Source organism: Balaenoptera ricei, chromosome 6, assembly GCF_028023285.1.
Source record: "Balaenoptera ricei isolate mBalRic1 chromosome 6, mBalRic1.hap2, whole genome shotgun sequence".
NCBI lineage: Eukaryota > Metazoa > Chordata > Mammalia > Artiodactyla > Balaenopteridae > Balaenoptera > Balaenoptera ricei.
In genome coordinates, this window is record NC_082644.1 from 36,338,492 (window position 1) to 36,350,846 (window position 12,355).

Here is a 12,355-nt window from a genome sequence, read left to right on the forward strand (position 1 = left end):
GATATATGATTTGCAAATATTTCCTCCCATTCTGTGTTGTCTTTTCACTTTCTTGATAGAGTCCTTTGAAGCACAAAAGTTTGAAATTTTGATAAAGTTCAATTTATTGATATTTTTCCCTCTTTGATTTTTGACGCTTTTTAGGTGTCATATCTAAGAAACTGTTACCTAAACCAAGTTCATGAAGACTTATACCTATGGCTTTTTTCCTAATAGTTTTATAGTTTTAGCTCTTACATTTAGGTCTCTGATCTATGTTGAGTCAATTTTTGTATGTGGTATGAAGCAGAGGGTCTAACTTCATTCTTCTGCATGTGGATATCCAGTTGTCCCACGAACATTTGTAGAAAAGAATATTCTTTCCCCCACTGAATAGTTCTGGCACCCTTGTCAAAAACCAACTGACCATAAATGAAAGGGTTTGTTTTTAGACTCTCAGTTTTATTCCACTGATCTATATGTCTGTCCTTATGCCAGTATCACGCTGTCCTGAGTACTGTAGCTTTGTAGTAAGTATTCAAACTGAGAAGTATGAGTACTCCACCTTTGTTCTTCTTCTTCAAGACTGTCTTGACTATTCTGGGTCCCTTGAATTTCCATGTGAATCTTAGGATCAGCTTGTCCATTTTTGCAAAAAAAAAAAAAAAAAGGCCACTGAAATCTTAACAAGGATTATCCTGGATCTGTAGATCAGTGTAGGGAGGATGGCATCTTAATGACCCTAAGTCTTCCAATTCGTGAACACAAGATGCTTTTCCATTTATTTAGTTCTTTAATTTCTTTCAACAGTGTTTTGTAGTTTCCAGTATACATTTTGCACTTCTTTTGTTAAATTTATTCCTAAGTATTTTATCATTTTTGATGTTATTATAAATGAATTTATTTTTTAATTTCCTTTTCAGATTATTTATAGCTAGTGTATAGAAACACAACTCTCTTGATGAATAAAGAAGGTGTAGTATACACAATGGAACATTACTCAGCCATAAAAAAGAATGAAATAATGCCATTTGCAGCAACATGGATGGACCTAGAGATTATCATACTAAGTGAAATAAGTCAGATAAAGACAAACATCATATGATATCACTTATATGTGGAATCTAAAAAATAGTACAAATGAACTTATTTACAAAACAGAAAGAGACTCACAGACATAGAAAACAAACTTATGGTTACCAAAGGGGAAGTTGGGGAGAGGGATAAATTGGGAATTCAGGATTAACAGATACACACTACCATATATAAAATAGATAAACAACAGGATTTATTGTATAGCACAGGGAACTATATTCAATATCTTGTAATTAACCAAAATGGAAAAGAATAGAAAAAAAGAATATACATGTATACATATATATATATGTATAACTGAATCACTTTGCTGTACACCTGAAACTAACACAATATTCAATTTAAAAAAAAAGAAACACAACTGTCTTTTGTATATTGCTCTTGTATCTTGCAATCTTACTGAACTTGTTTATTAGTTTTAACAGTGTTTGGGGGAGGATTCCTTCCTTCAGATTTTCTATATATAAGATTATGTCATCTGCAAAAAGATAGTTTTACTTCTTCCTTTCCAACGTGGATGTCTTTTATTTCACTTTCTTGCCTAATTGCCTTGGCTAGACCCTCCAGTACAATGTTTAACAGAAATACAGTCCCCCTTTTTTATCCCTTCTCTCTTCAACCACTGACTTGAAAGGGGGAGGAGTCCCTATAAAACTGGATTTTAATATGTAGCAAGAAGTTTTTCTTACTACATATTAAAGACATTATGTGTCTTTGAAGCAGGTTCAGTCAAATAGTTGCACAGTTTTTGTCAGCCATTCTTGGTCAAAACTATTGGCCAAAACACAATAGTTTTGGGGAGCATGGGGGAGACCTACAGGGAGTAAGCAAATAATTTGTAGAACAGAGTCAATTTAGGATTACATGAGAAAGTACTCACTGGTTGAGAGTTTTTCTGAATGGGAAACTAACACTCATTAGCTAAGAATGTAATATACATAGTGCTAGGATTGGCTGAGGGCATGAGATATCCTCCAAGGATGAGAAAAATAGGAGTGAACTATTATAGGTTGGTTTATGGAGATGAATTATTTTTAAGAAAATATTTCATGGGCAAATACTGTTATAATGAATCAGTGCCCCACAGGGCAGCAATACAGGAAAATTATGCACATATACTTATAAAATTTATTTTCTGAAGGATTCACAAGAAAATGCTAGCAGTGATTACCTTAGGGAGAGGACTACGGTGGTGGGGATGGAATTTTATACTTTTCTAAACTGAAATTTCCTGTGATATACTTGTATTTTTTAAAAAATGGTTAACTAAATTGTGATTATGAACTACTTTACTCCTTCTTTATGTTTTTCTATATTAAAAAAACTCCACCAAGTGTTATTGCAAAAATGAAACACCATGTACAGTAAGTATGTTATTAGGGGCCTATAAAAGAGAATTCTACCCCTGCCTTAGAAATACCTGAGTGATGAGTAACCAGAGAATGGTCTAGAAAAATGAAGAAGTAAGGGTTATTTGAGTTCAACTATTCAGGATATGTCTGTCATCTTTGCTGGGTAAAAGAAGTGAGAGCTGAGGGTGTCCCTCCAACAGGAAACAGGAACTGAGTGGGCAGCTCAAGGGGGTGGAGCTGGCCTTTGAGACAGGAAAGGACAGAGTCTGTTTCTGGCTGGCTGAGAGCCCTCAAGTTTTTCAGAAAATGCTGGCACAGGTACAGAAGCCTCCAGTCACAAAAGGGTAGAAACAGTCTACATGCCTAGCATGTGTGGTTCAAATTAAAAAAGCAAAACAAACAAACAAACAGCAAAAAAAAAATGGACAGGGAGAATGGGGTGGAGGGGACCCCAAGCCTGAGTGATGGAGGGTGGAGGGCAGAAGCTCCAGGATACAGAGGTAGAGATTTAGGAACCTCACAGGCCAGTGCCAGTGGTCCGAGCTCAGGTTAGAACTCTTGAAGGCCATAGAGGCAAGAACGTTTTTCTTCTCAGGGCGGTAGTCAGATTCTGTATAGGGGCCAGGGAAGCTGTACAGAGCTGAGCCAGAGGGGATACCAGGGTGGCCCTTATGTAGAGATTAGACCAGAAGTAGGTTCCAGGAAGGTATGAGGATCCCATTAGTCTTAGAAGCATTGCCAAGTTAATTCTTCCCTCAAGCTATTCATTTGAGCATCTTTGTTTAACATTCAGATTTTTTTTGGGGGGGGGGGGAATGGTTTGCTTTTAATCCTATCCTTTTCATTTGTAACCAGGCATTCTCTTGCACTTTAAAAAAAAATATTCTCTTAACTTCTTAGCAAAATTAACTTTTTGAACATTCCAGCCAAGTGTAAGTTTGTGAGGAGGAAAAGCAGGTGTTTCCAGGCTCTGGTTGTTAAAGAGAGATGAGCAGGATGCCTCTGTGGTTGCCATCCGGAGGGTGGCAGCAGTGAAAGCAGAGACAGAAACCAGAATGAACCAGGAGGGAGAGTGAGGCTGCCCGTGGGGGCTGTGTCCTTGTGCCTCTGTCACTTGTTGGGCAAACTTTTATCAGGTGCCAGAGGGTCTAGATGACAGTGTCTAACATGTGTTGAGTATTTACTATAGGTTGAACCACAGGAAATTGCCGATAATCAGTTATTTTAGATCCATCAGAATGGCAATTTCCTGTGATTCAACCTAACACATGTGTTCTAAATGATTTGCACGTACTCATGGCATTTATTCCTCACACTCACCTATAAAGTGGAAACTGTTGTGTTATTATTCCCATTCCATTCTACAGCGAGGAGTCTAAAGCTCAGTATGGTCGTGGAACTCTCAACGTCACATGGCAAGTAGTGGAGTCAGCACTGAACTCAAATCCAGGCAGTTTGTCTTCCAGGCTTGCTTAACCCTACACTACTTTTCCTGCGTTGAGGACTGAACACTGACAAGCCCCGGAGAGAGTTCACTTCTGCATCTTCAGTTGATGTTTCTCTAAAATGAGGCAGAATAGACCAGGTCTTGGTCAAGAAGGCACTGGGACTGTTGCCCTTCACTCTCTTCAAAGTCGTAATGAACTTCACAAAGCTCACATATTCAACCAGTTCCTTTATTGGGTCCATCCTTATCTGCGATCAGGGATAGCTTTACATAATATTATTAGAAGACTTCTTGAAGCTGTATTGACATTTCAATCAGTTTTGAGTAACTCCAAAGCGACTCATTCAGAGCCTTATTAGGCCATCCAAGAAGAGGATTCCAAGTTCTTCTAATCTCAGGTCTGGGCTCCTGAAACAGCCATCTAATTCTATCTGGCCTCTCCACTCTGTCTATCTGATCATGTGTTATCCCAAAGGCTGGGTAATCTTCCCAGAACTCCGTTTGCATTACATCATTCTTGGAACTGAAAATAGCTCCCCACCGCCTGGATGGTCACACGCAAACTCTTGAATTTGGCATCTAAGGAACTCCACTACTTAGCCTGGTCCACCTTCAGTCTCATAGGTTCTTAATGGCTCTCCTCTTCAGTAAACCCATTCTCACTTAATGGACATTTCCACAGTCAATTCACTGTTTATGCCTGCCAGGCTTTGCTCATTGAGTTCCCCTCCCTTCACTGCTTTACCAGCCTCAGTGAAATTCTTTCTCACCATCCCAGCTCAAGCCTCACATCTTCCCAATGGCCCTTTCTAACTAAGCTTACCAATATTCAACTCTCAGCTCTTTGAATTCTGAGGGTGCAGCCTAGAATTTGTCTATCTATTGTCTTGTGACCAATGTTTCAACTCTCTGAATAATATACAAAGAAACTCAGGGACAGAGATCATGTTGTCTACAGCATTCACTTCTTCAATATTTATCAAGCACCCACTCAGTGCCAAGCACTGTGGTATACAGAAGCAAAGAAGACATAGTCCCTAGGTTCAAAAGGTTGATGGGTCAGAAGAGAGATGTATCAAGCTGGGCAATGTGAAAACACTGTTTTTATAGGTTAAAAATAGTCAAATATTGGCAATTTAATATGGCTCATTCTAAATATAATCATAAAATAATGTAGTAAGGTCATGGGTGGAGATACAAGCAGAGCATTTAGTGGGTAGAGAGGAGGGTCACCAGCTTATCCTGTCAGGGTAGGGCCTGAGACTTCTGGAAGGCAGTGATACCTGTGCTGGGTCAGAATGATCTGGAGTCATGCAACAAAGGAAGGATATTCTAAATAGAGACAATATGAAAAAAAGGCAAGGAGATAAGAAAGAACAGGCAGACAGTAGATGTTATGGGCTGAATTACATCTCTCCAAAATTTTTATGTTGAAGCCCTAACCAACCCCTAGTACCTCAGGATGTGACTGCATTTGGAGATAAGGCCTTTAAGAAGGAGTTAAGCTAAAATGAGGCCATTAGGTTGGACCTTAATCCAATCTGGTTGGTGTCTTTATAAGAAGAGATTAGGATATACAAAGAGACACCAGGAGTGCAGACACACAGGGAAAAGACCAAGTGAGGACCCAAAGAGAAGGCAGCCATCTGCAAGCCAAGGAGAAACACCTCAGAAGAAACCAAACCTGCTGATACCTTGATCTTGGACTTCTAGCCTCTATAACTGCAAGAAAATTAATTTCTGCTGTTTAAGCCACATACCAGTCTGTAGAATTTTGTTATGGCAGCCCTGGCAAACTAATACAGTAGAGTTCTATGAACTATTTGGGGTGGCTAGAGAGTGAAGCAAAGAATGGTAAGAGAAGAGACCAGAAAAATGGGAGCGATGGTGTGCCGGGCTTTGCCTGCTGTGGAAGTTTTTCCTGGAGACAAGGGGAAACTTTTGAAGAGTTTTAAGCAAGGAGGTGGCAGAATCATAATGGGTTTTAAGTAGAGCTCCTCAGTGGCAGTGAGGAAGACGGATTTGATGGGGCAAGACTACAGGTAGAAAAAAACAAGTCAGAGGATATTAGATTGGTGCAAGCAAGCCATTAAGCTCTAAACAGAGAGAGACAGTGGTATTAGGGGTGGAGAAAGGTCGAATTGAGAAAGACTTATGAGGTAAGTTCATAGTGAAGGCTTAAACCCTCCCAGGGGTGGGGGAGTAAAGCAGAGGGAGGAATTGGACAAGTTTGCCAGGTTTCTACCTTGGATGAGTGTGTGAACTTGTGCTACCAGGGATGAGTTCAGTGCTATTGGAGGTGAGCAGATGGGAGTGGGAGAGAGGATTACCACTGTGAGATGTAGGGCAACCAGGAAGAGATGATGTCAAATGGGCAGTTCAGCACTCACATCTGATCTTTAAGAGAGAGCTAGGCTGGCCTGGAGACTTGGGAGCCTCCAGCACAGACGGGAGTTGTGGCCAGCAGTGCCCATGCCCCACTCATATCCCATGGGACGCATTTATCATTTGTGTGCACATCAGCTCTTGGCATGTTCCCTGAGACTCTTTTTCGGATGTGACCCTCAGGTTGCCTGAGCCTGTTTTGCCTATGAACACAAGAACCAGAAGCACCTGGAATGTACTCTCTAAGCAATGATGACAGCTGCAGGGATATTTACACGCTGGGCCCCTTGCCCCTGATGAGGACCACTCTGAAGCTGACCCACAACGGCTTCCAGAGCAATCCTGTGTAACCTGACTTGATAACATGGCACCCCGGCCTGGCCCTCCATTCTCCCTTCCATTTTCCCCTCCTGGGAATTCTTCCTAACAAATCTCTTTCACACGAATTTCATCTGCTTTTGGGTAACCCCACCTAAGAGAGGGTGTTTAGATGAGACCACTCCAGGAGGATGAGCAGCGAAGAGGGGGGCCCCCTGGGGAAGACCAACTCTGAGAGACGGAAGATGAAGAGAAGACTGTGAAGGAGATACAGGAGGGAAGGCAGAGGGGGCCAAAGAAAACCAGAAGAGGGGCAGCCATGAAAGTCAGGTGATAGAAATTTCCAGAAGGGAAGAGTTATTAACAGTACCAAAGGAAGCAGAGGAACCCAGTAAGGTAAGAACTGAAATATGTTTACAGAATCTGATGATCATAAGGGCACAATGCCCTGAGGAAAAAGTTTCTCTAGACTTGTGACCCCAGTTCACGTCCAGAGTCATGAGAGCTTCATCCCCCCTTGGTGTACAGGTCCTCCTTCCCTTCTCCCTCGTGGGCAGAGGGTTCCAAAACTCACTTATATATGTAGCTCTATGATCTGCATCAAGGCACATTCATTTCTAGTTCTGTTTCTGGAACCAGAAAATTGTCTTTAGCTGTACTGAGACTGACAAGGTGGCACTCAGGCATCTGAGAGGTCAGGGTAGACGTGGATGCTGGTGTGCTTACAGAATCAAAGGGAGAATAGGCTGGTGGCCTCCGTTTTCCCTGTGGGACAGGAGGCCAGAGAAGGAAGAGAGCATGGGGAAGGTCTGGAATAAATACCATAGGCAAGGAGAAGGGAGCTGCCCAAGGAGGAGTGAAGGGATTTATTTATGCCTGCAGGGCCAGTGGAGACTGAAGAAGAATTCTGGGGAGTGTTCAGGCCCAGCAGTGAAGCTCTGGGCTGGAGCTTTTCCATGAGGCAGGCTTGTGCGGCTGCGAATGGACACGTTCCCACATGTGGGTGGGAAAGATTGCTATGTTCTTCAAGGACTAGAAATAAAAATTTTGAAAAAAACTTTAAAGGTGAAAACTTCATGAATACTAGAGAAGGTTTACACATAGGCTTTTAATGGAAAAAAGTCTCACTGGTTAAATGGAATACACAGTGCTTAGGCATCATGCAAACTCGCAGAACTTGTGGCATGCACATTTCATTTTGGCTGTAGATAGAGTTACATACTTGGGGGGGTTTTCCCTATTATTATTATGGGATGTCTTTGGAACCAGGGGGGTGAGGGATTCATGAGGAAGATGGGAAAAGAGTCTGCATTTCTCTAGAATTGTATCAACTGTGGAGGCAGCAGCTAGAAAGAGCCACGTCAGACTCTGGGCTTGTCAGCGCCTACTCAACGTGATATATTTTAACGTTTTTCTCAGCACGAGCTTGACTTTAACAATGAATCCAGAAAAAGGGGGAAGTGATAATAAATCACAAACTATAAAAACCAACAGAGATTTCTTCTGACCCCGCCACCGTAGCTCTTCCATCCCGCCGGCCTGTCATGATACACTAACTGAAAGCACTTAGAGGGAAGACGCTGATGCAGCTGTACCCTAGAGACCAAAGGCACGGGAGCCTTTCAGAAGCCCCCTGGCATCTTCCTTGTCAAGAGTCATGGCTGCTGCACTGGACAAGGGTGGGGGGGTTGGGGGAACGAATAGGAGAGAGCAAAGCGGTGGCAGCCAGACAGGGCAGAGTGGAACAGCAGTAAGATCGGGCTGTGAACGGCAAACGGTTCTGCCCAGGCCTGGTGGAGGGAGAGGTGAGGGAAAGTCTGGAGAGAGCCACTGGGGTCTCATCTACGGGAAAGGCATTTTAATAATTAACAAATGGGAAAAGGCATGGAGCCAGTAATGTGACCCTAGCATTTTGAAACTATGCCTCGGGAGCCTGCAGCCACATTACGGGCTCCCCAGCCAGTGAAGGCTGAGAAACCTCGGAAAACACAAGGAACTGTTTTAACCAAATGAAACTTACAACCAGGTCAATTTAAGACACATTTGATGAGAGCCATGATTCAACACTGGATATATGGGAGGCACAAATGGAAAACAGTTCTTATAAATTACTGAAATTAGCAAGTCAGAGACAACCATAATTTTAATTTTTCTCCTCTCACTTTATCAATACCCCTCCAATAGCTATCATCAACACAATATTGAGTTTTCCTGTTTCCCTATATTGACTGAAATAATGAGACACACACTGTCATGTGTAAAAAGACAAAGATACTTTGCCCAAGGATACTTTTTTCAACCCGACCTTCATGTCCTTCCACAGTTCAAGATACCTGGAGTATTTTTTTTTAATGCAACTAAATGCTATATCGAGTTCTTTGGAGGCAGGGAGATGGTGTAAGGAAAAGAGAATTGTTTCAATCCCCACTCTGCTCTTTATTGGCTGTATGATGTTGGACACCTTAACTGGTCTTTCACAGCCATGAGTCATCTAAGTGAAGATGTTAAACAGCCAGCAGGAGAGGTGGGGAAGGAGCAGCAGTGAGGTAGAAGGAAATCAAGGAGAGTGTGACACAGAAGCCAAGAGAAGAAAAGTGTTTTTAGAAAGAGGGAGTGGTCAACCATGTTGAAAGTTGCTGCAAAGATGGGTAGGAGAAGTTTCCATTGCCTCTGGCAACGTGAAACCAAGACTTCTGAATTGTTCTTGGTCCATCATTTGAAGACCATGGGGTATCTTAAAAGCAAGAAAGAAAAAAGATAGCATCTTTGACTACTGCATTGTTTTAAGAGACTTCTTTCCCGATGTCTTATTTGTGTACTAAAACAAAAATCTGAGACCAAATTTTTACAACTCTGGTTCTTCCTTTCACCGTCAGTCATTTCTAGGTTCTCTGAGCCCATTCAAGGGAGAATTCTAAGGGATGGGAATAAACTAAACCTAGACTATATAATTTGGGGCAGGTTCAGAAACATTTCCTCTTCATTGTAAGTGCATCTGATAACAATATTTTCCATACTGATGTGCAACAAATCTTTCAAATGCACTCATTTCATGGTTAGCCTAAATTTAGGCAAACACAATTTCTGAATACTAAGAAAAAGAAAAACAAATGCCATAATAAGCCTTTTAGCACAAGGCTCTAAAAATAGCGTATTCCTTCTCCCAGCTCCACACACAAAGGAAAAGCTCTTGGACATCAGAAGCTCCACGAACCCCAAAGACAAGGCTCTCCACACATGTGCACTGACTTCCCAGTGTCCATCTGACTGCTTATAAGTTGGGAACACATTTCACCAACTGTTGTTAATTATAGTTTCCTTACCCGAACCGATGGTCTATGGTCATACAGAACTGGGGGCATCAAAGGGACTTAGAGACTTGGAGAGTGGGGAAACTGAGTCTTGAGAGCTGGCAGAATTGGCCCAGTTATACAGCTCGCACATACGCTTGTTCCTGCATCAGCCACCTTAAAACAAACCTCCCTGACCCTCTTTTCCCTCCCCTCCCAGCACAACTTCTCTCACAAAGTCCACACTCAATGTCTCTGCTTCCTGACCTCCCATTCACTCCTCTACCCACTTCAATCGGGCTCCCTTCCCCACAGCTCATGAATAAATGCATGCATGTCAAGGTCACCAACACCCTTCATGCGGTCCAACCCAAGGTCACTTCTCTCCCTCCCTTTTACACACCCCTCAGCAGCATCCGGCATTTTCTTTCCTGACTTCCATGACTCCCGGAATCTGGGTTTCCTCTACACTGATTTCCCCAGCTCCTCCACTGGGTCCTCATCCTCCTCTCAACCTCTTCTCTCACTTTCCTCTCTAGCTGGTAATTTCAACGTGCTCAGAATTTTAAGTATCCATAGGCTGAATGTTCCAGTCTCTCCAATGAGCTCCTGACTTATAAACCCCACTGAGTTTTCAATATTGAATATCTATTTGGCATGTCAAACGTGACACATGCAAAACTGGAACCTTTTTTTTTTTTTTAATTATTATTTATTTATTGGGCTGTGTTGGGTCTTCGTTTCTGTTCGAGGGCTTCCTCTAGCTGCGGCAAGCGGGGGCCACTCTTCATTCATCGCGGTGCGCGGGCCTCTCATTATCGTGGCCTCTCTTGTTGCGGAGCACAGGCTCCAGACGCGCAGGCTCAGCAGTTGTGGCTCACGGGCCTAGTTGCTCCGCGGCATGTGGGATCTTCCCAGACCAGGGCTCGAACCTGTGTCCCCTGCATTAGCAGGCAGATTCTCAACCACTGCGCCACGAGGGAAGCCCAAAACTGGAATCTTTATTCTTCCCTCCAAAGCCTGCTCCTCCCGAAGTCTTTACCATCTCACCAAATGGCATCACCACCTGTCTACTCAGCTGCTCAGGTCAAAAGCCTAGAAGTCATTCTGGACACTTTCAATTTCCTTTTCTCCACATTCAATAGACCAAAGATCTGCCAGTGCCACTGCCAAAACATGTCTTAAATAGGTCTGCTCCTTGTGCCAGCCCTGCCACAAACAGGACCTCTAACGTGGACTACACAACGTTCTAACCCTTCGCCTGGCTTTTTGTCTGCTGCCTGCAGTCCGTGCCACACAGCGGCAAGAGCAGCCCTGTAAAAGCACAAGACAGACAAGGCTCCTTCCGTGCTGACGGCCCTGGGGCAGCTTCCATCGTGCTCAGGGTAAGGCTGGATGATCTAGCTCCTGCCTGCCTCTCCCCGCCCTTCTCACCACACTGCCTTCCTTTCTGCCCCTCGAGCACCAGCATGGCAAGCCCTTTCCTGCCTCAGGCCTTGGTGCTCTTCAGAGAGGCATTCCCCAGCCTCTTTACTGTGAATCTCTGCGTTCCCTTCACAGAACTTCTCACCACCTGCAGCTAGCTGTGCCTACAAGAGAGTCCCTGCTACGTGAAAGTTCCATGAGAGCAGGGACCCTGTCCACGTTGGCGGTGGGTGTAGCCATCCCACTGGCTGAGTGAACGGATGCTTGCACAGTGGCGCTGGGTGGGGAAGACAGGGCTCCCGGCTCCGGCTTTCCTAAACAATGGATGAGTCAGCAGACGCCAGCGGTTAGCGTGCGAGAGAGGACTTCTCCGTGGGAAGAGCGGCCGCACCCTGCGCTGCCGTGCTGCACAAAAGACTGGGGAGCCTCGCTGGGGTCAGGCTGGGCTCGGCATTCCCCTCAGACTTTGGCCTCAGTGGGCAGTCCTACGGAGAGGGATGTTTATGTAAAAACAAACAACAACAGGACCGGTCCAGGCAGGCTTCTACCCAGGCGGTAGACTGGCCTTCAGAGCTGCCATCTAAAATGAGGGGTGATCCCCGGATGGCTGCCTTCCCACCTGTCTGACGGCAGATTCCAAAGGCTTGGCTCCAGTCAAGAGGGGACAGGATGAAAGCTTCTGTTGCCATAGCAATCACAGTGCTCCTGGGGCCGAGGCTCAAGGTTTCAGATAAACAACTATTTACAGAAGTGGAGAAAAAACAAGCAAACAGAGAGGGACAAAAAAAAAAAAATGGGAACATGGCAAGAAGTAACCCTACCAGTGCTGCAAGACACGCTCTGAAAATACAACACAGGAGCTGAGAGTAGAATCCTCCCACCAGCACAGGAGTGGCCTCCTGCCGGGACACATCCGGAACAAAAGGCCCCATTGACACAAACATCTGTTACTACTAAACACTTAGGAATCAATATTTTCTTAAAAGTTTTTTTTTCCCTTTTGGCTTTAAAGAGTTACTGTCTGCCAGGCTTCCAGACCCTAACCTTCTCCAAGTCCACAGCCA

The 12,355-nt window shown here is 43.9% G+C and overlaps 1 protein-coding gene across 10 annotated transcripts in view; it reads right to left on the minus strand.

The window, feature by feature from the left end:
• The window catches only part of AOPEP (aminopeptidase O (putative)), a 371,493-nt gene that overhangs the window by 135,226 nt on the left and 223,912 nt on the right, over positions 1–12,355 (minus strand). The window lies entirely within an intron of this gene.